Source organism: Stenella coeruleoalba (genome assembly GCF_951394435.1).
Source record: "Stenella coeruleoalba genome assembly, chromosome: 2".
Lineage (NCBI taxonomy): Eukaryota > Metazoa > Chordata > Mammalia > Artiodactyla > Delphinidae > Stenella > Stenella coeruleoalba.
In genome coordinates, this window is record NC_137147.1 from 143,773,044 (window position 1) to 143,800,636 (window position 27,593).

Below are 27,593 nucleotides of genomic sequence, written 5' to 3' on the forward strand. Positions count from 1 at the left end.
TGTGTGGGAAGATTTTGCTTTGAAATGTTTTTATTCCAGCAAGAAGGCTCAGTTTTAAACACAAAATGTACTTGTATTAGCCCTGTGCTCTCAAACTTCCAAAAAGAAGGTCTTTTATAAACTTGCTGAATTCTCTGTGAGCTTGTGTTTATTAAGTCCCACTGTTTGCAAACTACTTTGCCATGACATACACATCATTTTAAAACAGGAAGTTAGCTTTTAATCATTAGGCTGAAGTCAAGTGCTTCAGAAAAAAGGCTTCAAGCCTGAGAATTTAACATGACAAAAGTCACAACAGGAAGGTAGGTGACTCTGGCTTTGCCTCTTCATTCAGTCTTTGGGTTTGTTCATTGTTTGCCCACTTCTTACATACCTATTTTGTGCATGGCCTCATTTATACTCTGGTCTACACCAATCAAATGAGCTACTCAGTCAAAATGCAAGAACTCTGTTAATACATAGACTTCCTATGTACAAAGATAGGAAAAGAGGCCTTATTTTCACTGCTGTAAAATACACCATTGTGTGAATGAACCGTAATTCATTTACTAATTCTCTTGCTGATGAATGATGTTTGGGTTGTTTCCAGATTTTTCTATTACAAGCAATGCTGCAGTGAACAACCTAGCACATCCCTCCCTCCTAGCACATCCCTTGCACACATGTGCAAGTTTCGCTCAGGCAACAGTTCTCAAACTGTGATCCAAGTACCCACAGGGGTCCGTGAAGTCCTTTTAGGGGGTCCGTGAGGTCAAAACTATTTTCATAATAATTTTCACTTTCATTCTGTCAGGCATAGGCAGAGGAGTTTTCCAGAGGCTGCATGATATGTACCTAATTATCAGAAAAGGTCATTAAAATACTCCCACCATTTCCAATTATGTATCTATATGAGGCTGTCTTCTGTTAAAGCCAGACAGTAAAGAGATTTGCAAAATGTAAACAATGCCGCTCATCTCCCTAAATTTTCAAGTATATATACTTCTTTTTCATAAAATATGTTGTGTTAACATGTACTGGGTTTCAATCGAAAAATGGGCAAAAGACCTAAATAGACCTTTCTCCAAAGAAGAAATACAAACAGCCAATAGGCACATGCAAAGATGCTCAACATTGCTAACATTATTAGAGAAATGCAAATCAAAACTACCATGAGGTACCACCTCACACCCGTCAGAATGGCCATCATTGAAAACTCTGCAAATAACAAATGCTGGAGAGGATGTGGAGAAAAGGGAACCCTCTTACACTGTTGGTGGGAATGTAAGTTGGTGCAGCCACTATGGAGAACAGTATGGCGGTTCCTCAGAAAACTAAAGATAGAATTACCATGTGATCCAGCAATCCCACTCCTGCGCATATATCCAGACAAAACTCTAATCCAAAAAGATACATGCACCCCTATGTTCATAGTAGCACTGTTCACAAGAGCCAAGACGTGGAAACAGCCTAAATGTCCATCAACAGATGAATGGATAAAGAAGATACACAATGGAATACTACTCAGCCATAAAAAAGAATGAAATAATGCCATTTACAGCAACGTGAATGCAACTAGAGATTATCACACTAAGTGAAGTTAGTCAGAAAGAGAAAGACAAATACCGTATGATATCATTCATATGTGGAATCTAAAAAAATGACACAAATGAGCCTATCTACGAAACAGCAACAGACTCATGGACATAGAGAACAGACTTGTGGTTGCCAAGGGGGAGAGGGTTGGGAGAGCGATGGAGAGGTTGGGGCTAGCAAATGTAAGCTATTATATATAGAATGCATAAACAACAAGGTCCTACTGTATAGCACAGAGAACTATATTCAGTATCCTATGGTAAACTATAATGAAAAACTATTAAAAAATGTATATATATGTATAACTGAATCACTTTGCTGTACAGCGGAATTTAACACAAAATTGTAAATCAACTATACTTCAATTAAAAAAAAACATGTACTGGGTTTATTTTAAAATTAGTTAATAAATATTTTTAAATGTGTCAATTTCTAATATAGTAAATATCAATAGATGTAACCCACATAAACAAAAGCTCTTTGGTATGGGATCTCCAATAATTTTTAAGAGGATAAGAGAGTCCTGAAACCAAAAAGTTTGAGAACCACTGCCCTACGGTGTAGACCTAGGAGTGGAATGAATGAGTTGCGGGGTAGGTGCATATCCAGCTTTAAACGATATATCTCATAATCACTAAACATTAAATTTTATTTGATATTATTTATATAGAAGCACCCCAAAACACAACAAAATTAAAGTATATATAGCTCAGAAATGCATACATATTTGCTAAAACTGAAAACAAGAAATAGAGGCCAATGTTATGCTCAAAATACAGGCTAGGGCTTCCCTGGTGGCGCAGTGGTTGAGAGTCCACCTGCCGATGCAGGGGACACGGGTTCGTGCCCCGGTCCGGGAAGATCCCACATGCCGCGGAGCAGTTGGGCCCGTGAGCCATGGCCGCTGAGCCTGCGCGTCCGGAGCCTGTGCTCCGCAACGGGAGAGGCCACAACAGTAAGAGGCCCGCATACCGCAAAGAACAAAACAAACAAAAACGAAAAAACCAAAAAACCCCTCCCTCCTGTGTATCAGGGTTTTGTTTTCTGCGCACCATTTTCTTTGTGTTTAATCCTCACAACAACTCTGTGAGGTGGGCACTAATATCTCCCATTCACAGATGAGGAGTTTGAGGGGCAGGGAGGGTAAGGGGTTACCCAAAGTCATGCAGGTGGTAGGGGATGGTGCCTGGGATGCTAGAACCCAATTCTGTCTGTCTCTCAAGGTGATACCCTTTCCATTATAGTGCGTCACCCTTCTGGGCCTCAGTTTCCCGTTCTATAAAATGGGAATAACTTCTATGTCCCAGATTCGTCATGAAGACTAACTGCATAACGGAGCACAGTGGCTGACTCTCCTCCTTCCCTGCCCTTCAAGCCCCAGGTGCAGGGTCAGGCCATACCCTGAGATTGCTCATCTACACCTCTCTGGGTTTGGCTATTCTCAGCTACTTTCAGGACAGGAACCTATCCAGAGAGGGCTGGGCCATGAGTTACACGGCTCATTTCACATCATTAATGCTCTCATGTTTCTGATAGTTACAGCGTTTGCCTCACTGACCTTAGGGGGCGCCCACCTTCCTCTCTCCCTCCCAGCCTCCCTCCTCTATTCATGCTGATTCACACCCAGGCCCAGCTCATACCACGGCTCTCAGCAGAGACTCTCATTTTTGACTTGATTCAAAGCCAGTTATTCACCACAGGCAGTGACTACGAGAAACCACAGTGGACTCACAGAGCAATGAGCTAAGAGAACCCCCACCCCACGAACTATCGAACTATCGAAGGGGCCCTAGCACTGTGCCTGCCTCCTCTTAGACACTGTGGCTTCAACTGAGCTGCATTTAAAGGGCCAGTGGCTCTTATTTGAAAGGCTGGTTCGTCATCTACCTGTTTGTTTTGGTTTGATTCTATTTAATTAGATTTAATTCCTTTCAACAGTTAAGTGCCAGATGCTGGGCAAGGCTGGTGTGTTCAGCCTGCAGAAGCTCGGCTCCCCACAGAACAACTGTGTTAGGGACGTAATTCCAGAAATGGAGCCTAATTCACAGATATTTTAACTAGGACAAGAGATGGAATGAGAGGGAATCGGAGGCTATGTGAGTTTTATTATTGAGGAGTCCAGTTCTCTGCCCGTCATACTGAGACTGAGTCCCCCTGTCGAGTTTATGATTAACCTCTCTATCCAAAAACTTATTCCCTTTCTTGTCCCACATTTGGTCCTCTCAGGATTGAGGAGTATCAATGAAAAGGGGGACTGAAATCAAGTAGGACCCTATGGGACCCTCCTGGGTACAAAAACCCCTTAATGCCCCCATTTATTGTTTGGAGAAAAAGACTTTAATTTCCTAGGCCTTCCCTGAGTTCCAAAGAGCAGACTCAAATGACTAATTAGGGAAGAGAAGGGATGCAGAAACAAAGGAAAAGCAGTTAAACAAGAAGAAGTAATGATAATAGCTCAGCAATGAAACTATTATCTTAGTTCCTTGTCTCAGTTCTTCCACAAGGGATATACATAACAATCTGATACCTATCTTTGAGTTGTTCTGCAGGAACCAAGACCCCTCGTCCCCCCAGTCACCAACCCAAGTGGATGGCAACTACTACACACTGAACACAAGCACGTAGACCCCAGACTGGTTGGAACCAGAAGGCTGATGATTGAGATTCCTGAAGCGTCGCCCTGCTACCTCACCACCAACCAATCAGAAGAAAGTCATGCACCCTGCAGCCCTCACCCCAAATGTTGCCTTTAAAACCCTTCCCTGAAAGCTATCGGGAAGTTCGGGTCTTTTGAGCATGAGCTGCCTGTATGCCTTGCCTTGACCTAAGTTCAGTTCAGTAATAAGACCTCTGAGCTGTACCAGGGAGAGGAATAATTCATTCATGTCTCACCCCTCACACAGCAAAAGTTTGGTTCTATAGCAGCAGGCCGTGCTGCTATAGAACCGAACTTGGGTCCGCTCACCCCTCACACAGCAAAGCCAAGTTACCGACACCAGGTTGTCGTGAAGGAAAGTACAGTGTTTACTGCAGGCACCAAGCAAAGAGCATGGGCAGCTCATGCTCAAAAGACCCAAACTCCCCAATGGCTTTCAGGGAAGGGTATTTAAAGGTGATATTTGGGGTGAGGGCTGCAGGGTGCATGATTTTCTTCTGATTGGTTGGTGGTGAGAAGGTAACGGTTATATTTCAGGAATCTCAATCATCAGCCTTTTGGTTCTAAGTAGTCCGGGGTCTACGTGCTTGTGCTCAGTGTGTAGTCGCCACCCTCCACGTGGGTTGGGGTGAGGGGTGTCTTAGTTCCTACAGAACAACTCAAAGATGTGTATCAGATTATCTATAGCCCTTGAGGAGGAGCTAGGACTCTTCTATTGCTGAACTATTATCATTACTTTTCTTGCTTAACTGCATTTCTTTTCTTTCTGCATTCCCTCTCTTCCCTAATTAGTAACTGCTTGAGTCTGCTCTTTGAAACTCAGGGAAGCCCTAGGAGACTAAAACCTTTTCTTACAAGCAAGAAACGGGGGACATGGAGGGGCTTTTGTACCCGGGAGGGCCCTGCAAGGTCCTGCTCAGTTCCAATGCCACAGAGAGTTGTTCCTACAGTGTAGTTTAGAAACGTGTGTTTGTGCCTCTATGGAGCTGGAAAAGGAAAACCAAGGGAAAAAATGTAAATCAAGGGGGAAAAACAAACATAGTTAAAGCTGTCCCCGCCAACATTCTCTCAACTGGAAATGTCCAATTCTGACATTCTGGTTCACACCTTGAAAATACATACTCATCTATGTTTTTTTTTTTTTTTCTCTGCATTGTATCTTTGCTGTGTGCAGACTTTCTCTAGCTGCGGCGAGCGGGGTCTACTCTTTGTTGCAGTGTGCGGGCTTCTCATTTTGGTGGCTTCTCTTGTTGCGGAGCACGGGCTCTAGGCGTGCAGGCTTCAGTAGTTGTGGCACGCGGGCTCAGTAGTTGTGGCACACGGGCTTAGTTGCTCCATGGCACGTGGGATCTTCCTGGACCAAGGATCGAACCCGTGTCCCCTGAATTGGCAGGCGGATTCCTAACCACTGCGCCACCAGGGAAGTCCCCATACTCATCTCTTTTGACTGAACAATATTGATCACAAGACAGTATGGGAAGAGTGAAAGATATCAAGGTTAGTTGGTAAAATGCAAGAGAAACTATACATGTCAGCCATTCCTTAGGAAGAGAGACAAAGCAAGATGGAGAAAAAAACCCAGCAGAACTGAAGAATGTTTACATTTTGCAACCACAATCGTGAAGTGAGCTCAGAAGCCAGTGGGAGTTTAACAAAATAGAGTTAAGGTCGAGGTGGAGGCTGCTCTGTGCAGATCCCCCTCCTGGTCGCCCAGGCAATGAGACATCGCCTTACAGTAATGAAATCATATTGAGAAGAAACCCACAAGCACAGGAGAATTTCTGGTGTTTCTCCCTCTGACTTTGGCCTAGTAAAGGTAGGAAACAGGTGAGGTAGTTGTGTGTATGTCTTTTACTCATTGGCACCATTGCCTAGGGGAAACTTCAGGAACCCAGCACTGCAAGTATCAGGGTAACTCCCTGGAGGGTGCCTGAGGGGCTTAGATCAGAGACTTACACCAGCCCTATCATTCAGGAGGGGTTAGAGAGAGAAGGGGCTGAGTCCACTCATTAGCTGGCTAATAACTCTTGAGTTTGTCATGGAGATGTCATGGAGAAGAGAAAATGAATGAGATGACATCCATGTCCCCAAGGTGAGGGGAAAGCAGACGCATGTACACAATTAGCTGTAATAGAAGCCACATGGAGGTGCGTGAACAAAGCACTACAGGAACCCTTTTCCTCTTTGGTATTTTTTTCCTTTTACAGGCCATGTTTTTACAGAAAAAACACTTAGCAAATAATAAGCAAAAGGAAAAAATTAGAGTCATTCTATATTATACCACCCAGAAAGGACTATCATTAACATTTTGGAGTATACCTTTTCAGACCTTTTTCTTATGCAAATATATGCATGGGTTCAAAACATATATATGTGTTCTGTCTATATATAGATAGATATTTTTCTAAGACAGAATTATACACCATATATAGGATTTTACCTTTTGGCATCTCACAATACACCGTGAATATCTTTTCAACTAACACGTATATATTGGCATCAACATATTTAATATCTGCATTGCATCCACTATTTGACTTTAAAATAATTTAGCTAATAATAATAAGGTGGAGAGATGGGGGTTCCTGTCCTTCCCCTTGAGTCAAGTGAGGGGGGGCTCCAATGGCAACATTCAGAGAACCTGATACGTGTTTCTTAGTTTTGGGAGCCAGCGTTGGCGTCAGATCCTGCCTAAGAGCCTAAAGGACGAATGTAGGGTGGCTAGCAGCTGATAGACAAGATAAAGGAGAAGGACTGTGCTGGGATCAGCCTCTGATCCCAGAGTTGCCAGGTGAGGATGCAAGAGCGTCTCCCACGGACCACACACTGGAAAGAAACAAGTTGCTTGGTGACTGCATCAACATAAAGTTTACAGTGGATAAAGGAGCTCAGCCTTTATTTCGATGCTACTGAGGACCCACTGGGAGGCTGAGATGGGGAAAGATGCTGTCAGAGCCTGGCTGTAGGAGATGCATCTACTAATTATGTTTAAGGCAACTGGAGACAGCGGAGACTAGAGGACAGGAAGTCAGTTCAGAGGCTAAAGTCTGAAGACAATGTTCCCTCCTTCCAGGGGAGTTAGTGGATCGGGTTCAAATCTGGTTTCTACCATCGATGAACTTGGATCACTCACTTAACTTTCCTGGGCCTCAATATTCCACCCATAACAAGGGGATAAAAGCACCCCAAGGAGGGCTTCCCTGGTGGCGCAGTGGTTGAGAGTCCGCCTGCCGATGCAGGGGACACGGGTTCGTGCCCCGGTCCGGGAAGATCCCACATGCCGCGGAGCGGCTGGGCCCGTGCGCCATGGCCGCTGAGCCTGCGCGTCCGGAGCCTGTGCTCCACAGCGGGAGAGACCACAGCAGTGAGGGGCCCGCGTACCACAAAAAAAAAAAAAAAAAAAAAAAAAAACCACCCCAAGGAGTGATGAAAATGCTTTGGAACTTGCTAAAGGTGATGGCTGCACAATCTTCTGAATGTACTAAATGCCGCCGAAGTGTACACAATTATAATACTTAATTCCATGTCATGTGCATGTCACCTCAATTAAAAGGCAAAAAAGAAAATAACCCCAAGAGTTGTTGTGAAGATTGAGTCTGGTGGGTTAGTTTTTATAGTCACCCTTATGTGGGCCAACATGAAACTAGCTTTCTTCCCATAATTACATTAACCCTTCTTGGCCCAGATTCCTCCACGGTCTCAGAGCCAGCAACTTATTTGGGTTCCCTTAAGGTTTTCCAGGCTTATAGTTCAATCTGGTTATTAAAATCTCAGTCACGGTGCAGTTTATAACTTCAGTGTCATTCCTTCTCCACACAGAGGGTGTCTGTGCCAGCCTAGGCAGCATGAGGGCTTGCCAGGAGACAAACGGTGGTTGATTACAGCGGGAGGTTGCATAACTGGTTCGCAGTAACTTTGCCGGGACTCCCCTAGCCCGAGCCATCACCATCTGGCTCCTGGCCACGGCCTCATCTGGCTGCTGCCGGGAGCTGGGGGGGCAAGGCTCTCCACCTGCTTCTGTCAGCGCCGCACTGAAGAGCTGGTCGCCCTGCAGGCGCTGTATGAGGTTTCCTTGGGCAGCATTCACCCCGACTGCACCACGGAGGACCCCAGAGAGCAGCCAGGTCTGTTGGAGGTGGAGGATTGGTTGTCCCTCATTCCAAAGCTCTTCTCAGTGCCAGCTCGGCTGGGTGACCACTTGGCAGCCTGAGGCTCTCCCCTCCCCCTCCCAACCACCCAACTAATGTCCAGCATCCTCTTTTTTTTTTAATTTTTTAATTTTTTTTTATTTTTTGTGGTACGTGGGCCTCTCACTGTTGTGGCCTCTCCCGCTACGGAGCACAGGCTCCGGACGCGCAGGCTCGGCGGCCATGGCTCACGGGCCCAGCCACTCTGCGACATGTGGGATCTTCCCGGACCTGGGCACGAACCCGTGTCCCCTGCATTGGCAGGCGGACTCTCAACCACTGCGCCACCAGGGAAGCCCCAGCATCCTCTTGAGAGTCCTTCCCTGTGTCCTCCTAGCTCCTGGCCCCCCAGCTACCCACGGTGAAGCCACTCTGCCGAATTCTAATCCAGAACTTGTTTTCTCACTCGCCACTAGTTAAGAGACACATTTAAATCTCCTCCCCACTGGCTTCGTGCTCGATTTTTCACTGATTCACAACTAACGTTTTCTTTCGGGGACTTAATGAGGACAGATGACAGGCATGGTTGACGGCTCCTCCCTCGTTTGTCCCTGGTCCTGTCACAGTCATTACATGACAGACTCTAGGAAGACAGTCATTGAAGAAAAATGGATGGCAGAGAGAGAGAGAAAAGTCAGTCTTAACTTTTGTTCCCAAGCCAGCCCTCATCAGCTGTAAGCACACCCACCAGCCTCTGCTTGCTGGCCAGCACCTTAGACCTTCTGGCTCTCCTGAAGGGAGCTGCCACAGGAAGACGGACCAAAGAGTTAGGGCTTTTCAGATCATAATGGAAGAGGCTGAGAGGCCCAGCTCAAGCCCTGCTCCTGGCAGCTGAAAGTGCCTACGGCACCAAAATCATAGTATAAGAACTGGCAGTACAGTAACCTCCTCTTTCTCTTTTCTGCATAAAGGACTCCTATCTATCTCTCCAAGCCCAGCTGAACACTATCCTTCTGGGAAGCCTCACCCACACACCAAGGGGCAGTCAGGACTCCCTCTTCTGTGGGCCCCGTGGGGTGTGCCGAGGGTCCACGAAGCATCGGATGTGGAAGGGCCGAACGATCGGCACAGTGCCCTTCCTCTCTCCCCTGCGGCAGTGTCCCTGTGAGGGTCCCTGGACAGCCTATGTATATGCGAACAGGTGTTCTAAGCTCCAAAGCACCATGTTAAAAACCATATTTATCTGGCTGGGTCTTATTAGCTGCTTGCACCTGTTCCCAAACTGTGAGCTCTCTGATGACAAGGATGCTTTATTTGTTTATTTTTTTAAGTGTAGCCTCAACACCTCACCATGCTGGGCACAAAAGTAGGCACTTGACAGATGTGCCGGACAGAAGCTGCCTTTACACAGGCCCACAGCCTGACCAGGAAGGCTGGCACCTGGCTCTTCAGAGCAGCACAGCCATTAGCTTGGCCTGAGCTGAGGGTCTGGCTGCTGCTGCTTCTTTGGAGACTCCTGCAATCCCGTTTGCCTTTGCCTGCTCCCAGGCGGAGAGTTGCTACCAACTCCCCCAGACTCCTGGCAGCTTCCCCCTGCTCACCCAGCGCTTGATCGTGGCCTCTCTCCTCACCTCCTCCTCCCACCCCCTGGCAGCATCCCCAGCACTGACCACTGCGTGACTGACCCAGGGTTTGTCTTAGAAGGCCAGCCTTTGGGCCTCATGTGTGGCTCAAAACCCAGTAAATTTATCTCAGAGTTAGAGAGAACACCAATGACGTGAACTGATGGGTCAGTGGTGGTGGAAAGAGCAGGGGCAGACCTGGGGTTGCATCCTGGCTTAGCTGCTAACTAGCTGTGTGGTCAGGACCAGCTGCTGAACTTCTTAGAATCTCAGTTTTCTCTACTATTCATGGAGATTAAAACACACACACACACACACACACACACACACACACACACACACAGAACTCACAGGATCACTGTGAAGAGTAAATACTGTGACACACACTAAGCCTCTGGCCTTGTGCTGACACATGGCAGATTCTCAGTAAGTGTTCGTTTCCTTCTTCTCCTCCTTTCAGCTAAGGCTTTTCCAAGTCTAAAAGTCCATGAGCCTTTGAAACACATGTTCCCATGTTAAACTATAACTTGGGAAGTTTACCAAGCTGCTAGAAAGTTTATCTTCCCAGAGGAACAAGGATCTCGGGTGACAGAGACGACCTCTGCGTCCCATGTTCCCTGCAGCTCAGGAGGGGCTGTAGGAGATCAGAGCTCACACACCACACCTGACCGAGGAGAGGAGAGCAGGGTCGGTTGGCAGAGAATCAACAAGTGAACGAAAGCTCGGGAAGCCTGGGAACGACGGTGGAGCTCAGAGAGAGAGGGCAGTGACCCGAGAGCAGATGAGTCTGTGCGCAGCTGGGAGCAGAGGGCTCAGCCAGGGACGCTCTGCGCTCCTGCCGCCCAACACAGGTTCCCAGGGAGACAGCAGAAGGGAGGCAGCAGTAGCCTCGGCCTCCTCTTCAGACGGGGGAAATGGCAAGATTGTGCAGACGCCGAACTTAACAGAGGGGTGGGGGAGGAGTGGGGGACCAGTAGAGTCAACTCGCTGCTCTCCCTACGGGCAGTGGTCCTGAGAGCAATCCCAGCACCAGCGGCGTGGGCATCACCTGGGTTTGTTAGCGATACAGATCAGCAGGCCCCACCTCAGACACCTCAACACGGACTCAGCCATCTGTGTTCTAATAAGCCCTCTGGGTGTCGCTGATTCTTGCTAAGGTTTGAGAACCGTCGCCTTGGGGGATGCTTTTAGTCATTTACCTGAAACTTCCTTCCCATTTCGAAGCGGTGGGAAGGGGCACAACACCGGAATGGTCGTAACCTTTAGAGACAAGAAGGTCTGAGTTCAGATCCAGACTCTGCCCCCAAGTGGCTGTGTGGCCTTGGACAAATCCATCGATCTCTCTGAACCAGTTTCCTCAAGCATAAAATATCTACCTCTCAGGATTAAGTGGTTAGGTTTGGAGAGAACGTGCAGAAAGCATTTAGCAGAGTGCCTGGCACACAGGAGCTGCTCATCATCATCACTGTCATCAGAACCACCCTGACTACGAAGAGGCCCTGGCACGAGTCAGGCCACACGGGGATCATCTGGCTCCGTGAGTGTTTACTACGCTGCTCGGAATGCCCCTTAGTGCCACTTGGTGCTGGGCTGCATCCTCATTAGGCTAGGAGTGACTTAAAGACAACAATTCCTTTCAAATTTGATGAGAAACAAATATCTAATTCGGATATACCAAATGAAACGCCAAGGGGAAAACCACTCTCGTTACAATATAACCCAGCCATGTTCCCGCCCTACCCACTTCCCCTTTCCACTTAGATAAGTCCCTTAAGCACACAGTAGCACCCGGCAAATATTTGTTGAATGTTGAATGAATGGATTGGCTCAATTTGATTCGAAAATGCCCAACTGTTGTGCAATAAAAGGAACTGAATTTGTGGCCAGGCCTTTAGCCTCCTGGGGTGGAAACATGGCAGAACCGGCCATAACAGTCCCTTGGGTAGCCCAATGGAATCTTGGGAAATCGGGCACTGAAGGGACGGGAAGAGACCACGCTGGCCAGGACAGGGAACGGAGGTGGTTTTCTGAATTTAGCGAAGGCCTTCCACTATGAGATGGCTAGTGGCCCTCCATCCCCTGCTGTGCGCGTCAGTGTCTGCTCCACCCCCTAAGCCTGCTGGGGGCTTGCCCATGCTGGAGAGTCAAATGTCCTGTGGCCTCTGCAATGCAGAGCAAACAGCAATCAGAGCACCAAAACTGGTGTGCCAGTTTGCTTCCCCATGGGTTGGGGGGTGGGGGGAACGTACATATCACCCTTCTCGTTTTGGCCAAAGGGCTATCATTTGGGCCTTTGGCATCTTCTTTCACTCCCCAGACACTGCACAAGTCACCTGTGGCCTGGCTGCCATCCTGCTCTTCTCCATTTATCCTCCCCTCTGTCTCCAACATAGATCTTATCTTCCACTCCCTGCTTGCAGAATACAGTCCCAACGCCTGGCAGGGCACTCATCCTTTGCAATTTGTCCCCAACCTGAATGTCCAGCTTTACCGCCCTCGGCCACACCTAACTTCTGCCTGCTAGTGCCCTGCTCTCTCATACGTCTGGCCACTGACTGAAGGGCCTTTCCTCCTGTTGTCTGCTTGGAGGACTCTGACACCTCTTTCCAGAACCTGTTTAAATGCAGTTTTGTATGAAATGGACCCGCCAGCACCTAGCGGCTTCCTGAATACTTTCCTAGGTCTTTACTCAGCCTGGAAGTCTCCTTTTCCAACCCACAAATTCCTAGTGTCCTGTCGGACATGGCTCTAGTATTGCTTTAAAAATTTTTTTAATTTTTTTTTTTTTGGACATAGTTTCAAACTTAAAGCAAAGTTGCAAGCATAGGACAAAGAATTCTTGTACATCTTTCACCCAGATTCCCTAAATATTAATATTTTCCCACATTTGCTTTAACCTTCTCCTCATTCTCTCTCACTCTCCCCCCCGGGTGTATAATTTTATTTTTTTCTGAACAGTTTATGAGTTATTTTCAGACATTATACCCCTCTACTGCTTCAATGTGTATGTTTTCTAAAACCAAGGAAATTCTCTTACGTAATTAGAGAATAATGATCAAAGTTAGGAAATTAACTTTGATACTAATTATTATCTAATATACAGATCTTATTCAGATTTCACAAATTATCCCAATAATGTCCTTAATAGTAAAGAAAATTCCCAGATCATCATTGCATGTAGTTGTTATGTCTCTTTAGTATTCTTTAATCTACAACAGTTCCCTGTTCTTTTTTTTTGCTCTTTCATGACAATCGACATTTTTGAAGTATCTAGGCCAGTTATTTTGTGGAAAGTACCTCATTTTAGGTTTGTCTGATATTTCCTTACCTTGGGTTCATGCTGTGCAGACTTGGCCAGGGTAGCCAGAGGTGATGCTGGGTTCATCTCAGGGTATCATATCAGGAGCTGTATGATGTCACTTTGTCCCATTTCTGGCGATGTTAACATCGGTCAGTTGGTTGATTTGTTGATATGTCTGACTCCTCCCCTGGCCCATGAGGCCCTTCTCAAGGTCAAGGAGGAACTCAGCCTTCGTGGCAGCTGGTACCTGAGGATATGGAGATATAGGGAAGTGAGAAGCACACACCAACTGATCCCCTCCCATGTGCCCAGCTCTGTGGCCACTTCTCATCTAAGCCTCACAGCAACCCTATAATTTAGTAGTAGTGCTCATTTTACAGTTGTGTTCAGAGAAGATGAAGAATTTGCCTGGGGACACTTGACTGGTAACTAGCAGATCCAGATTCAAATCCAGGTCTTCCTCTTCCCATAACATTTAGGCACTGGAGACAATAGATGGTCAACAACATGACTGGATATTTTTTAAACTTAAACAGAAAAATCTAACACCAAGACCATTGGAAAACTGAATACCCTCCTACATCAATGAGGATGCTTTTTATTCATTTATCCCTTCAACAAATATTTATGGTGGGTCTGCTACGTACCAGGCAGTGTCATAGATCATACAAATACAGTAGTAAACAAATAGCCTACATTCTAGTGGGACTCTGCAAATACCAGCAAATCCAGCTAAAGTGCTTGAACAATAACAAGAAGGCTAGTAGTAGAGCACCTTCAGGGGTGATTCATTCAGCAGTTCAAAGATGTCATGGCTAAGATTTTTATTCCCTGAAATTCCCTTAGCTTTCCCTTTGGGGATGCAAGATGTTTGCCTTTAGTTTTTTTTTTTTTAAATAAATTTATTTATTTGTTTTTGGCTGTGTTGGGTCTTCGTTTCTGTGTGAGGGCTTTCTCTAGTTGCGGCGAGCGGGGGCCATTTTTCATCGCGGTGCGCGGGCCCCTCACTGTCGCCTCCTCTCTTGTTGCGGAGCACAGGCTCCAGACACCCAGGCTCAGCAGTCGTGGCTCACAGGCCCAGTTGCTCCGTGGCAGGTGGGATCCTCCCAGACCAGGGCTCGAACCTGTGTCCCCGTGCATTAGCAGGCAGATTCTCAACCACTGTGCCACCAGGGAAGCCCTTGCCTTTAGTTTTAAGCAAGATATCCTCAAAGGAAACAAAGGGGATGTTCCTGTCATGGTCCCTTTAGATGGGAAAAGAAAGGCTTGCTATAATCTTCCCAGCCAACTTCCCTTCCACCTCCCCGGCCTGAACTACATCGCCAGCTGATGCAGATCCACCCCTTGGCCAGAGGGATAAGCTGCCATGTCTGGCTCAGGGAATCTAGATTTGCTCTGCTACCATCCAGATCACCTCCAGGTTCAGCCTTCCCCAAACTACTTCGTTGTCAGAAGGGTAGGAGGAGAGTGAAAAAAACCCTGCAATTTTCTTCAAAGAAGCAAAGAGGGGGAAAGGGTGTTTCCCTCATTTACAGAATATTTACAGACTCTTGTCTTGTTTATGCAAATACAAGTTTGTGTCATTGCTATTCCTTATAGAATCCTCCCTCATGATCCACGGGTTATTGGTTCCAGCATCCCCGTGGATAGCAAAATTCGAGGATGCTCAAGTCTCTTACATAAAATGAATTGACTTTGGAACCCACAGACAGGGAGGGCCAACTGTATTCATTATATCAAGTTCTACTTCATTTTCCTTATTAAGTCATATAATGTCTCTCTTTATCTATCCCTGTATCTCTTGTCTCATTCCAAAATAAGGTCCCTTTTTGTAAAGGTACAGAATCTTAGCCAGGGGAGGTTTAAAAATATTTAATAACTGGTTCTAGGATGTGTACTGACCACTGCACAGTGTACGGTCCTGGAGGGTCCTTCTGCACCAGGCAATTTCACATTTAGTTGATGGATGGGGAGATCTAGGAAGACCCTAGTGGAGGGGTCAGGGAGGCTGGGGGGGACACTCAGTCCCTACTATTTGCCAACTGATATGGAATTACTTAAGAATTTTTTAAAATTTATTTTTTATTGAGGTATAATTGATCTATAACATTAGTTTTATGTGTACAATATGATTCGATATTTGTATACATTGTGAAATGATCACTATAATAAGTCTAGTTAACATGTGTTACCTTACTTAGTGACTAGTTTTATCTTTTTTTTTTTGCCTTGTGATGAGAACTTTTAAGATCTCTCTTAGCAACTTTCAAGTATGCAAGATACTGTTAGCAACTACAGTCACCATGCCATGTGTTACATCCTGGTGACTTATTTTATAGCTGGAAGTTTGTACCTTTTGACCCCCTGCACTCATTTTGCCCACCGCCCCCAACTCCCACCTCTGGCAACCACCAATCTGTTCTCTGTGTCTATAAGCTTGGGTTATTTGTTTTTGTTCTTTAGATTCCACATATGAGATCACGTGGTATTTGTCTTTGTCTGATTTATTTCACTTAGCGTAATGTCCTCAAGGTCCATCCATGTTGTCCTACATCCATGTTGTCCTAAATGCCAAGATTTCATTTTCTATGGCTGAAAAACAGTCCATTTTATATGTATATATATATTGCATCTTCTTTATTCATTCATCCGTCAATGGATATTTGGGTTATTTCCATGTCCTGACTACTATAAGTAATGCAATAAACATGGAGGTGCAAATATCTTATCAACTTAGTGTTTTCATTTTCTTTGGATATATACACAGAAGTGGAATTGTTGGATCATATGGTAGTTCTATTTTTAGTTTTTTAAGGAACCTCCATACTGTTCTCCGTAGAGGGTGTATCAATTTACATTCCCACCAACAGTCCACAAGAGCTCCCTTTTTTCCACATCCTCACCAATACTTATTTCTTGTCTTTTTAATAACAGCCATTCTGATAGGTGTGAGGTGATATCTCATTTTGATTTTGATTTTCAGTTCCCCAATGATTAGTGATGTGAAGCATCTTTTCATTGGCCACCCGTATGTCTTCTTTGGAAAAATGTCTACTCATCTCTGCCCATTTTAAAATCAGTTTGTTTGTATTTTTCTATTAAGTTGTATGAGTTCTTTAAATATTCTGGATACTAACCCCTTACCAGATATGTGATTTGCAAATATTGTCTGCCATTCAGTAGGTTGCCTTTTCATTTTGTTGACTGTTTCCTTTGCTGTGCAGAAGCATTTTAGTTTGATACAGTCCCACTTGTTTATTTTTGCTTTTATTACTTTTTCTATTTTAATATTTTAATGTCCAGTATGATAGTGCCCGTGTGATGTGCTGGACATCGGCTCCAATCTTCACAATGACCATTCTCAGTGTCAGTGTAATGACTACAGCAAGATCCTCCCAGCTTCTGCCCGTGGTCAGGCATTTGGGCCACTTCCAGTTTTTTGTTTTTTTTTTTGCGGTACGCGGGCCTCTCACTGTTGTGGCCTCTCCCGTGGCGGAGCACAGGCTCCGGACGCGCAGGCTCAGCGGCCATGGCTCACGGGCCCAGCCGCTCCGCGACATGTGGGATCTTCCCGGACCGGGGCACGAACCCGCGTCCATCGCATCGGCAGGCGGACTCCCAACCACTGCGCCACCAGGGAAGCCCCACTTCCAGTTTTAAATGCAATATGAAGCTCAGATCTAAACATCTCTGTATGCACCTTTGTTTTTTTCTTTTATATTTCAAAATACATAAAATGTATATATTTATAAATATATATTGCATATTTTTGTTTCCTTGGAACACATTTCCCAAAGTGGTATTTCAAGGTCAAAGGATAGGATCAATTTGATAATTTGCATGGTGATTTGAAAAGCATTTAAGGGACTTCCCTGGTGGCACAGTGGTTAAGAATCCGCCTGCCACTGCAGGAGACATGGGTTCGAGCCCTGGTCCGGGAAGATCCCACATGCCACGGAGCAACTAAGCCCGTGCGCCACAGCTACGGAGTTCGTGTGCCACAACTACTGAAGCCTGCGTGCATACAGCCCGTGCTCTGCAACAAGAGAAGCCACCAAAATGAGAAGCCCGCGCACCACAACGAAGAGTAGCCCCCGCTTGCTGCAACTAGAGAAGGCCCGTGTGCAGCAACGGAGACCCAACACAGCCAAAAATAAATAAACAAAAAGCATTTAACTTAGCAGAAATTGTACGGTAGACTTGTTCACTAAACTTCAAAAAATGAAAGCCTATTTGTTGGTTACTCCTGACAAGTATAAATGGTGGAAATTAATAATTAGGCATCATTATGCAGAAATTCCCTTCCTTAGCGCAGGAACTATATTTCTGGTTAAGAAGTTCTTGCAATTGATTAGAATTAAAATTGGGAAATAAGCAGACTTTCAACAACAACAATAAATGAATGAATGAATAAATAGCATTTAACCAAAGGTTTAGAAACATCCTTGCCTACTTTTTCAGACTACTGTTGCCAGGGGACCGGAAGGCACATGGTGTAATGGAAAGAGGGTGGGCACTGGAGTAAGGAGAGCTGGGCTCAGCTCTGGGCAATGTTACTCTACTAGGGGTTGGGGACTTGGCAGTCTCTTAGCTTGTCTGGGCCTTGGTTTCCCCAAGTGTAAAATGGGGGAGATGCCATCTCTCACAGCACCAGGCACAGCAGGCACTGATTGCCTCCATCTGTTCCTGACTTTGGCCCGAGGCCTGGCCACCCTTGTCACGCCCTCACCATGGGAGGACTCTGAACGATGAACTGTCAAAGGGCCCTTCGCCGTAAGGAAGCGCGTAGGCTGCCACCTCCTGGTGTAAAGAGTTAGTGTCCAGATGACTTTGGGGATCAAGCTGCTCCCCCTTGTGTCCCTGTGAGGATCTGCCCCAAGGGTGAAGCTGCCAAAGAAAAGAAAGGTTCTTCCCACCTAGACTGGCCCTGGTGTCGGTGGTGGCTTTAAAGTGAGGTCCTCCTTCTGCCAGTGCAACTCTGGGGGAGAGATGATGCGGGGTTTTGAAAAGCTGCCTGTAAAGGAAGCTGTTTTTACTTTTGGAGACTGTGAAGGTGCTGGTAAAGGCATCTTGGCAAAAGCAGGAGGCCTTTATCAGTGATTTATTAAACCCTGTTTAGAAAGGCTGACAGCAGTGGTCAATCAGCCCACAAATACTTACAGGGCACCTACCACGTGCCAGACATGTGCTTTGATAAACAACCTTGAACAAGACAGGCAGGGTCCCTGCTCTCCTTGTCTAGTGGGGAAGTTTAGGAATAAGATTCTTTTCTAACTGATATACTTTCTTCTACTTATTTAATTGAAGACAAAATGACATCTAAGCTGAAAAACTTAAAACACAGTATTTCACCTTCCAAACACTGTAGCTATTTTTATTTCAACACCTTCCAGCCCTTGTACACTTGTGTGCACATTTTTACAGAGCTATAATCATAACACCTGGTATTCTGAAGTTAGACACGTTTCACTCCCAATAAACACTTCTCTATGTTGCTACTCGATCTTCATAATTATCCTTGTAGCTCTATAAGAGACAAGTGTGTACCTGTATCATAATCTATGTAGCAAGTCCCCTAAGCTTAGACTCATAATTTTTTTTCTTTTCTTGCTATAATAGATATTGCTGACATTAACTTCTTCATGCAGATTTTTATTGCATTCCTTCTCAATGATCATGAATATGGTTCATCCTATGTGTTGCCATATTGCTTCCCAAAAGAGCTGTTACTAATTTACAATACAATGCCACCAATATTATATCCGTGAGTCACTTTTGCTGCAACATCAGGTACATTGAATACTGTTGCTTTTACACATTTTTGAGAATTACATTTTTTTTTTTTTGCGGTACGCAGGCCTCTCACTGTCGTGGCCTCTCCCGTTGCGGAGCACAGGCTCCAGACGCGCAGGCTCAGCGGCCATGGCTCACGGGCCCAGCCGTTCCGCGGTCTGTGGGATCTTCCCGGACCGGGGCATGAACCCGCGTCCCCTGCATCGGCAGGCGGACTCCCAACCACTGCACCACCAGGGAAGCCCGAGAATTACATTTTTAAATGGGGTCCCAAATTTCCTTTAATCTGCTTTTCTCTGGATACCAGTAGGCAGGTTCTTTTTTGCACGTGACTATTTATAATTGCTCATGTGAAATGTCTGTTCATATTGTGGTTAAAATTTTGAATGAGTATCTTGTTTGATGTCTTTTCCTAGAGAACAGCAATAGAAGATTGCAGTATTGCAGCCCAGGATGTGAGAAAGGTACTTACTGCTTTAATAACTGGGTTAATAACTCCTAATGGGGTCTTCCTAAGAAAGCTCAGCTGTTTCAGAATCTAAAGTGCAAGTCTCTTCTGCTGCCCAGAGCTACAAAGTGAGAAAAGAGATTCTGTAACCCTTGGCTGTGCTTGACTTGGTAGTGGAAATGACATGATTTCCCACTGTTTATGAAAAAGAGTTGGACATCAGCCTAGGTTACAATAATGCAAATGAAAATTATGTGACTGGAGAGTTAATTTGTTTCCTAGTGACTCTGAAGAAATACAGAGTGTCCTTGAGGTTGGAAGGGTCCATGGTCCAAACCCCTGGCCTGGAGAAGTGAAGTGGCTTGCCTAAACTCACACAGCAAACTAGACCCCCAGCTACTGACTCCCCTTGCATCTTTCCTGTGTCCTGAATGTAAATGAACCTGTGATTCCCTCCTTCCTGACCCTCCCCTATCCCCTGCATGGAAATTGGCCACCTCCCAGCCTGGATGATTTCTGGAGCACAGCTCTGGGAATGCTTTCTGTGCTGGGAGTTAGTTTCCTTTTTCTACATAGCTTCCAACAAGAACTCCGGGCCTTTCCTCTCTAACTCAAAGTATTGCACCATGCAGGGTTCTGAGCAGTAGCTAAAATACTTTTCCAGAGCACAAGTCCTTCTTCTGAAAGAAGACAGCAAATGTTAGAAATGGGACCTGTGTGAGGGTGAGCTATTCTGACTGTCGGTAAGGCTTTTTGGTTTAACCTATCACTACTTTTTTCTGGGATGATTAGATGACGGGAAATAACATTTCATTAACACATACCCTGTAGTAGGCACTACCTCATTTAATTTCTTAAAAACACCTATGGAGTAACAGATTTGGAAAGGAGGCTCAGAGAGGTTAAGTAACTAATTCGACCAGCTCCCAAAGCGAAGATGTCACTGTCTCACTGATTCTCAATGAGGAATGGAACGGCCAATCAGAATCACCTGGGAGCTTTTTCAAACTACTCATATATGTTTCCCATTGAGAACAACTGCACCCTATAGGGCCATCTGTAGGATTTGTGTGCCCAGGGCGCCATCCCACAGATGTTCAAGCCTGGACAGGTGTCAACAAACTGATGACGTATTGTAGTCAGCACTCTGCCACTGTGGGTCCCGCATCCGCCAATACAGAGGGCTGGCTGTACTTTGCAATTTTATATGAGGGACCTGAGGATCCGCAGATTTTGGTATTCTGGCGGAGGGGGGGATGGTGGTTCTAGAACCAATCCCCTGCAGATACTGAGGGTCAACTGTAGTAGGCGGGAGATAGAAATCCATGTAGAGGGGCTGTAACAAAGACAAGGAAAATGAGTGTCTGGAACAATTCCTTAGAGAAGAAGAAATAGAAGACTCCTACTGATTGGGACACAGGGGAATATAACTCAGGACCAGAGAAGAGAGTAGTCTTCGAAGGGGGGTGCAAGGGGCCAGGGCCCAGGGCAGGCTGACCCATTCCCAGGAAAGATGTGGTGGGAGGGAGGTGTGGTGCAGGATGTGGGGCAGAATCTCTGTCTACCACACTCAACAGAGAGGCAGCAGCTGAGGTAAGAGGAGCACTTGACCAGGAGTTCTTAGACACAATCCTGGCTGTGTGTCTTCAGGCAAGTCACATTACCTCTCTGTGACATGGTTTCTTTCTCTTCACCATAGGCATAAAAATAACCTTCTCTGGCTACCTCTCAGGGGCACTATGGGAACTGACAGAGTTAACTTATATTAAAGTTTTTATAAATTGTGAAACACTGTGAAAAATTCACAGAGGGGCTACTAGGGTATAGCAGTAAGTTCTAATTCATTGTCATGCACAATTTCAGCCCCTCAGTTTGTTCTTTGCTATATTTTATTGGCAGCATTTGTGCAGTAAATCCTGGAATGGGGAAAGCCCCCTGTGTTAATGTCCCCTGATCTTATTGTACCTGCAGCCCAGCTAGTATGAATTTCAGCTACATAGAAAATACCTTCTGATAGTGGTCTGACTGCCCTTTAAAAAACCCAGGTCTTGTTCTTAAAAGAGAGGGTTTTTTTTTTTTTTTTTTTTTTGGCAAAAAGTTCACTCATACAAGAATATATATATAACATGTAAGTACAATTTAAAGAATAATAAAACAAATCGCATACAAAGCTTAAGGAAAAATGTCACCTGCAATGCTCCCACTTATCCTTTGCTGCTGCATTCTCTTCACTCTACTGTCCTCATTTCCTGTTCATCATTCTCTTGCTTTTAAGAAATAGCTTTACTGCAATCTACAGATTCAATGCAATCCCTATCAAACTACCAATGGCATTTTTCACAGAACTACAACAAAAAATTTCACAATTTGTATGGAAACACAAAAGACCCCGAATAGCCAAAGCAATCTTGAGAAAGGAAAATGGAGCTGGAGGAATCAGACTCCCTGACTTCAGACTATACTACAAAGCTACAGTAATCAAGACAGTATGGTACTGGCATAAAAACAGAAATATAGATCAATGGAACAGGATAGAAAGCCCAGAGATAAACCCACACACATATGGTCACCTTATTTTTGATAAAGGAGGCAAGAATATACAATGGAGAAAAGACAGCCTCTTCAATAAGTGGTGCTGGGAAAACTGGACAACTACATGTAAAAGAATGAAATTAGAACACTCCCTAACACCATACACAAAAATAAACTCAAAATGGATTAAAGACCTAAATGTAAGGCCAGACACTATAAAACTCTTAGAGGAAAACACAGGCAGAATACTCCTTGACATAAATCACAGCAAGATCCTTTGTGACCCACCTCCTAGAGAAATGGAAATAAAAACAAAAATAAACAAATGGGACCTAATGAAACTTAAAGCTTTTGCACAGCAAAGGAAACCATAAACGAGACAAAAAGACAACCCTCAGAATGGGAGAAAATATTTGCAAATGAAGCAAGTGACAAAGGATTAATCTCCAAAACATACAAGCAGCTCATGCAGCTCAATATTAAAAGAACAAACAACCCGATCCAGACAGACTGGGTCAAGATGGTGGAGTAGAAGGACGTGCGCTCACTCCCTCTTGCGAGAGAACCGGAATAACAACTAACTGCTGAACAATAATCGACAGGAAGACACTGGAACTCAGCAAAAAGATACCCCGCATCCAAAGAAGAAGCCATAATGAGACGGTATGAGGGGCGCAATCACAATAAAATCAAATCCCGTAACTGGTGGGTGGGTGACTCACAAACTGGAGAACACTTATATCACAAAAGTCCACCCACTGGAGTGAAGGTTCTGAGACCCACATCAGGCTTCCCAACCTGGGGGTCCAGCAATGGGAGGAGGAATTTCTAGAGAATCAGACTTTGAAGGCTAGTGGGATTTGACTGCAGGACTTTGACAGGACTGCGGGAAACAGAGACTCCACTCTTGGAGGGCGCACACAAAGAAGTGTGTGCATCGGGACCCAGGGGAAGGAGCAGTGACCCCATAGGAGACTGAACCAGACCTAGCTGCTAGTGTTGGAGGGTCTCCTGCAGAGGCGGGGGGCAGCTGTGGCTCACCACAAGGACAAGGACATTGGCAGCAGAAGCTATGGGAAGTACTCCTTAAGGTGAGCTCTCCCAGAGTTTGCCATCAGCCCCACCAAAGAGCCCAGGTAGGCTCCAGTGTCGGGTTGCCTCTGGCAAAACAACCAACAGGGAGGGAACCCAGCCCCATGCATCAACAGTCAAGCCAACTAAAGTTTTACTGAGCTCTGCCCACCAGAGCAACAGTCAGCTCTACCCACCACCAGTCCCTCCCATCAGAAAACTAGCACAAGCCTCTCAGGTAGCCTCATCCACCAGAGGGTAGACAGCAGAAGCAAGAAGAGCTACAATCCTGCAGCCTGTGGAACAAAAACCACATTCACAGAAAGACAGACAAGATGAAAATGCAGAGGGCTATGTACCAGATGAAGGGACAAGATAAAACCCCAGAAAAACAACTAAATGAAGTGCAGATAGGCAACCTTCCAGAAAAAGAATTCAGAATAATGATAGTGAAGATGATCCAGGACCTCAGAAAAAGAATGGAGGCAAAGATCGAGAAGATGTAAGAAAGGTTTAACAAAGACCTAGGAGAACTAAAGAACAAACACCTAGAAGAATTAAAGAACAAACAACCAAGAGATGAACAATACAATAACTGAAATGAAAACTACACTAGAAGGAATCAATAGCAGAATAACTGAGGAAGAAGAATGGATCAGTTACCTGGAAGACAGAATGGTGGAATGCACTGCTGTGGAACAGAATAAAGAAAAAAGAATGAAAAGAAATGAAGACAGCCTAAGAGACCTCTGGGACAACATTAAACGCAACAACATTCACATTATAGGGGTCCCAGAAGGAGAAGAGAGAGAGAAAGGACCCGAGAAAATATTTAGAGATTATAGTCAAAAACTTCCCTAACATGGGAAAGGAAATAGCCACCCAAGTCCAGGAAGCACAGAGAGACCCATACAGAATAAACCCAAAGAGAAACACGCCGAGACACACGGTAATCAAACTGGCAAAAATTAAAGACAAAGAAAAATTATTGAAAGCAGCAAGAGAAAAACAACAAATAACATACAAGGGAACTCCCATAAGGTTAACAGATGATTTCTCAGCAGAAACTTTACAAGCCATAAGGGAGTGGCATGATATATTTAAAGTGATGAAAGGGAAGAACATACAACCAAGATTACTCCACCCAGCAAGGAACTCATTCAGATTCGATGGAGAAATCAAAAGCTTTACAGACAAGCAAAAGCTAAGAGAATTCAGCACCACCAAACCAGCTCTACAACAAACGCTAATGGAACTACTCTAAGTGGGAAACACAAGAGAAGAAAAGGACTTACAAAAACAAACCTAAAACAAGAAAATGGTCACAGGAACATACATATCAATAAGTACCTTAAACGTGAATGGATTAAATGCTCCAACCAAAAGACACAGGCTTGCTGAATGGGTACAAAAACAAGACTCATCAATATGCCTTCTACAAGAGACCCACTTCAGACCTAGGGACACGTACAGACTGAAAGTGAGGGGATGGAAAAAGATATTCCATGCAAATGGAAATCAAAAGAAAGATGGAGTAGCAATACTCATATCAGATAATATATACTTTAAAATAAAGACTGTTACAAGAGACAAGGAAGGACACTACATAAGGGTCAAGGGATCAATCCAAGAAGAAGACATAACAATCATAAATATATATGCACCCAACATAGGAGCACATCTAAACATAAGGCAACTGCTAACAGCTATAAAAGAGGAAATCGACAGTAACACAATAAGAGTGGGGGACTTTAACACCTCACTTACACCAATGAACAGATCATCCAAAATGAAAATAAATAAGGAAACAGAAGCTTTAAATCACACAATAGACCAGATAGATTTAGCAGATAGATTTAATTGATATTTATAGGACATGCCATCCAAGACCAGCAGATTACACTTTCTTCTCAAGTGTGCACAGAACATTCTCCAGGATAGATCACATCTTGGGGCACAAATCAAGCCACAGTAAATTTAAGAAGATTGAAATCATATCAAGCATCTTCTCTGACCACAATGCTATGAGATTAGAAATGAATTACGGGAAAAAAACGTAAAATACACAAACACATGGTGGCTAAACCATACGTTACTAAATAACCAAGAGATCACTGAAGAAATCAAAGAGGAAATCAAAAAATACCTAGAGACAAATGACAATGAAACACAACGATCCAAAACCTATGGGATGAAGCAAAATCACTTCTAAGAGGGAAGTTTATAGCTATACAAGCCTACCTCAAGAAACAAGAAAAATCTCAAACAATCTAACCTTACACTTAAAGGATCTAGAGAAAGAAGAACAAACAGAACCCAAAGTTAGTAAAAGGAAATAAATCATAAAGTTCAGAGCAGAAATAAATGAAATAGAAACAAAGAAAACAATAGCAAAGATCAATAAAACTAAAAGCTGGTTCTTTGAGAAGACAAACAAAATTGATAAACCATTAGCCAGACTCATCAAAAGGGAGAGGACTCAAATCAATAAAATTAGAAATGAAAAACGAGAAGTTACAACAGACACCACAGAAATACAAAGCATCCTAAGAAACTACTACAAGCAACTCTTTGCTAATAAAACGGACAACCTGGAAGAAATGGACAAATTCTTAGAAAAGTATAACCTTCCAAGACTGAACGAGGAACAAATACAAAATATGAACAGACCAATCACAAGTAATGAAACTGAAACTGTGATTAAAAATATTCTAACAAACAAAAGTCCAGGACCACATGGGTTCACAGGTGAATCCTATCAAACATTTAGAGAAGAGCCAACACCCATCCTTCTCAAATGCTTCCAAAATATTGCGGAGGAAGGAACACTCCCAAACTCATTCTATGAGGCCACCATGACCCAAAACCAGACAAAGATACTACAAAAAAAGAAAATTACAGACCAATATCACTGATGAATATAGATGCAAAAATTCTCAACAAAATACTAGCAAACAGAATCCAACAACACATTAAAAAGATCATACACCATGATCAAGTGGGATTTATCCCAGGGATGCAGGATTCTTCAATATACATAAATCAATCAATGTGATATACCATATTAACAAATTGAAGAATAAAAACCATATGATCATCTCAATAGATGCAGAAAAAGCTTTTGACAAAATTCAACACCCATTTATGATAAAAACTCTCCAGAAAGTGGGCATAGAGGGAACCTACCTCAACATAATTAAGGCCATATATGACAAACCAACAGCAAACATCATTCTCAATGGTGAAAAACTGAAAGCATTTCCTCTAAGTTCAGGAACGAGACAAGGATGTCCACTCTCACCACTATTATTAAACACAGTTTTGCAAGTCCTAGCCACAGCAATCAGAGAAGAAAAAGAAATAAAAGCAATACAAATTGGAAAAGAAGAAGGAAAACTGTCACTGTTTGCAGACGACATGACAGTATACATAGAGAATCCTCAAGATGCCACCTTAAAACTACTAGGGCTAATCAATGAATTTGGTAAAGTTGCAGGATACAAAATTAATGCACAGAAATCTCTGGCATTCCTATACACTAATGATGAAAAATCCAAAAGAGAAATTAAGGAAACACTCCCATTTACCACTGCAACAGAAAGAATAAAATACCTAGGAATAAACCTACCTAGGGAGACAAAAGACCTGTATGCGGAAAACTATAAGACACTGATGAAAGAAATTAAAGATGATACCAACAGATGGAGAGATATACCATGTTCTTGGATTGGAAGAATCAATATTGTGAAAATGACTCTACTACCCAAGGAATCTACAGATTCCATGCAATCCCTATCAAATTACCAATGGCATTTTTTACGGAACTAGAACAAAAAATCATAAAATTTGTATGGAGACACAAAAGACCCCAAATAGCCAAAGCAGTCTTGAGGGAAAAAAACGGAGCTGGAGGAATCAGACTCCCTGACTTCAGACTATACTACAAAGCTACAGTAATCAAGGCAATATGGTACTGGCACAAAAACAGAAACATAGATCAATAGAACAAGGTAGAAAGCCCAGAGATAAACCCACACACCTATGGTCAACTAATCTATGACAAAGGAGGCAAGGATACACAATGGAGAAAAGACAGTCTCTTCAATAAGTGGTGCTGGAAAAACTGAACAGCTACATGTAAAAGAATGAAATTAGAACACTCCCTAACACCATACACAAAAATAAACTCAAAAGGATTAGAGACCTTAATGTAAGACCGGACACTATAAAACTCTTAGAGGAAAACACAGGAAGAACACTATTTGACATAAATCACAGCAAGATCCTTTGTGACCCACCTCCTAGAGTAATGGAAATAAAAACAAAAATAAGCAAACGGGACCTAATGAGACTTCCAGCTTTTGCACAGCAAAGGAAACCATAAACAAGATGAAAAGACAACCCTCAGAATGGGAGAAAATATTTGCAAACAAATCAATGGACAAAGGATTAATCTCCAAAATATATA

At 44.1% G+C, this 27,593-nt stretch overlaps 1 protein-coding gene across 1 annotated transcript in view; it reads right to left on the bottom strand.

Annotated features, from left to right (window-relative positions):
• Nucleotides 1-27,593, bottom strand: part of USP3 (ubiquitin specific peptidase 3) — a 213,358-nt gene that overhangs the window by 114,560 nt on the left and 71,205 nt on the right. Inside the window, exon 2 of the mRNA XM_079912024.1 lies at nt 13,309-13,528. The gene's annotated coding sequence lies outside the window, so the exon portion shown is untranslated. The remainder of the gene's footprint in view (nt 1-13,308; nt 13,529-27,593) is intronic.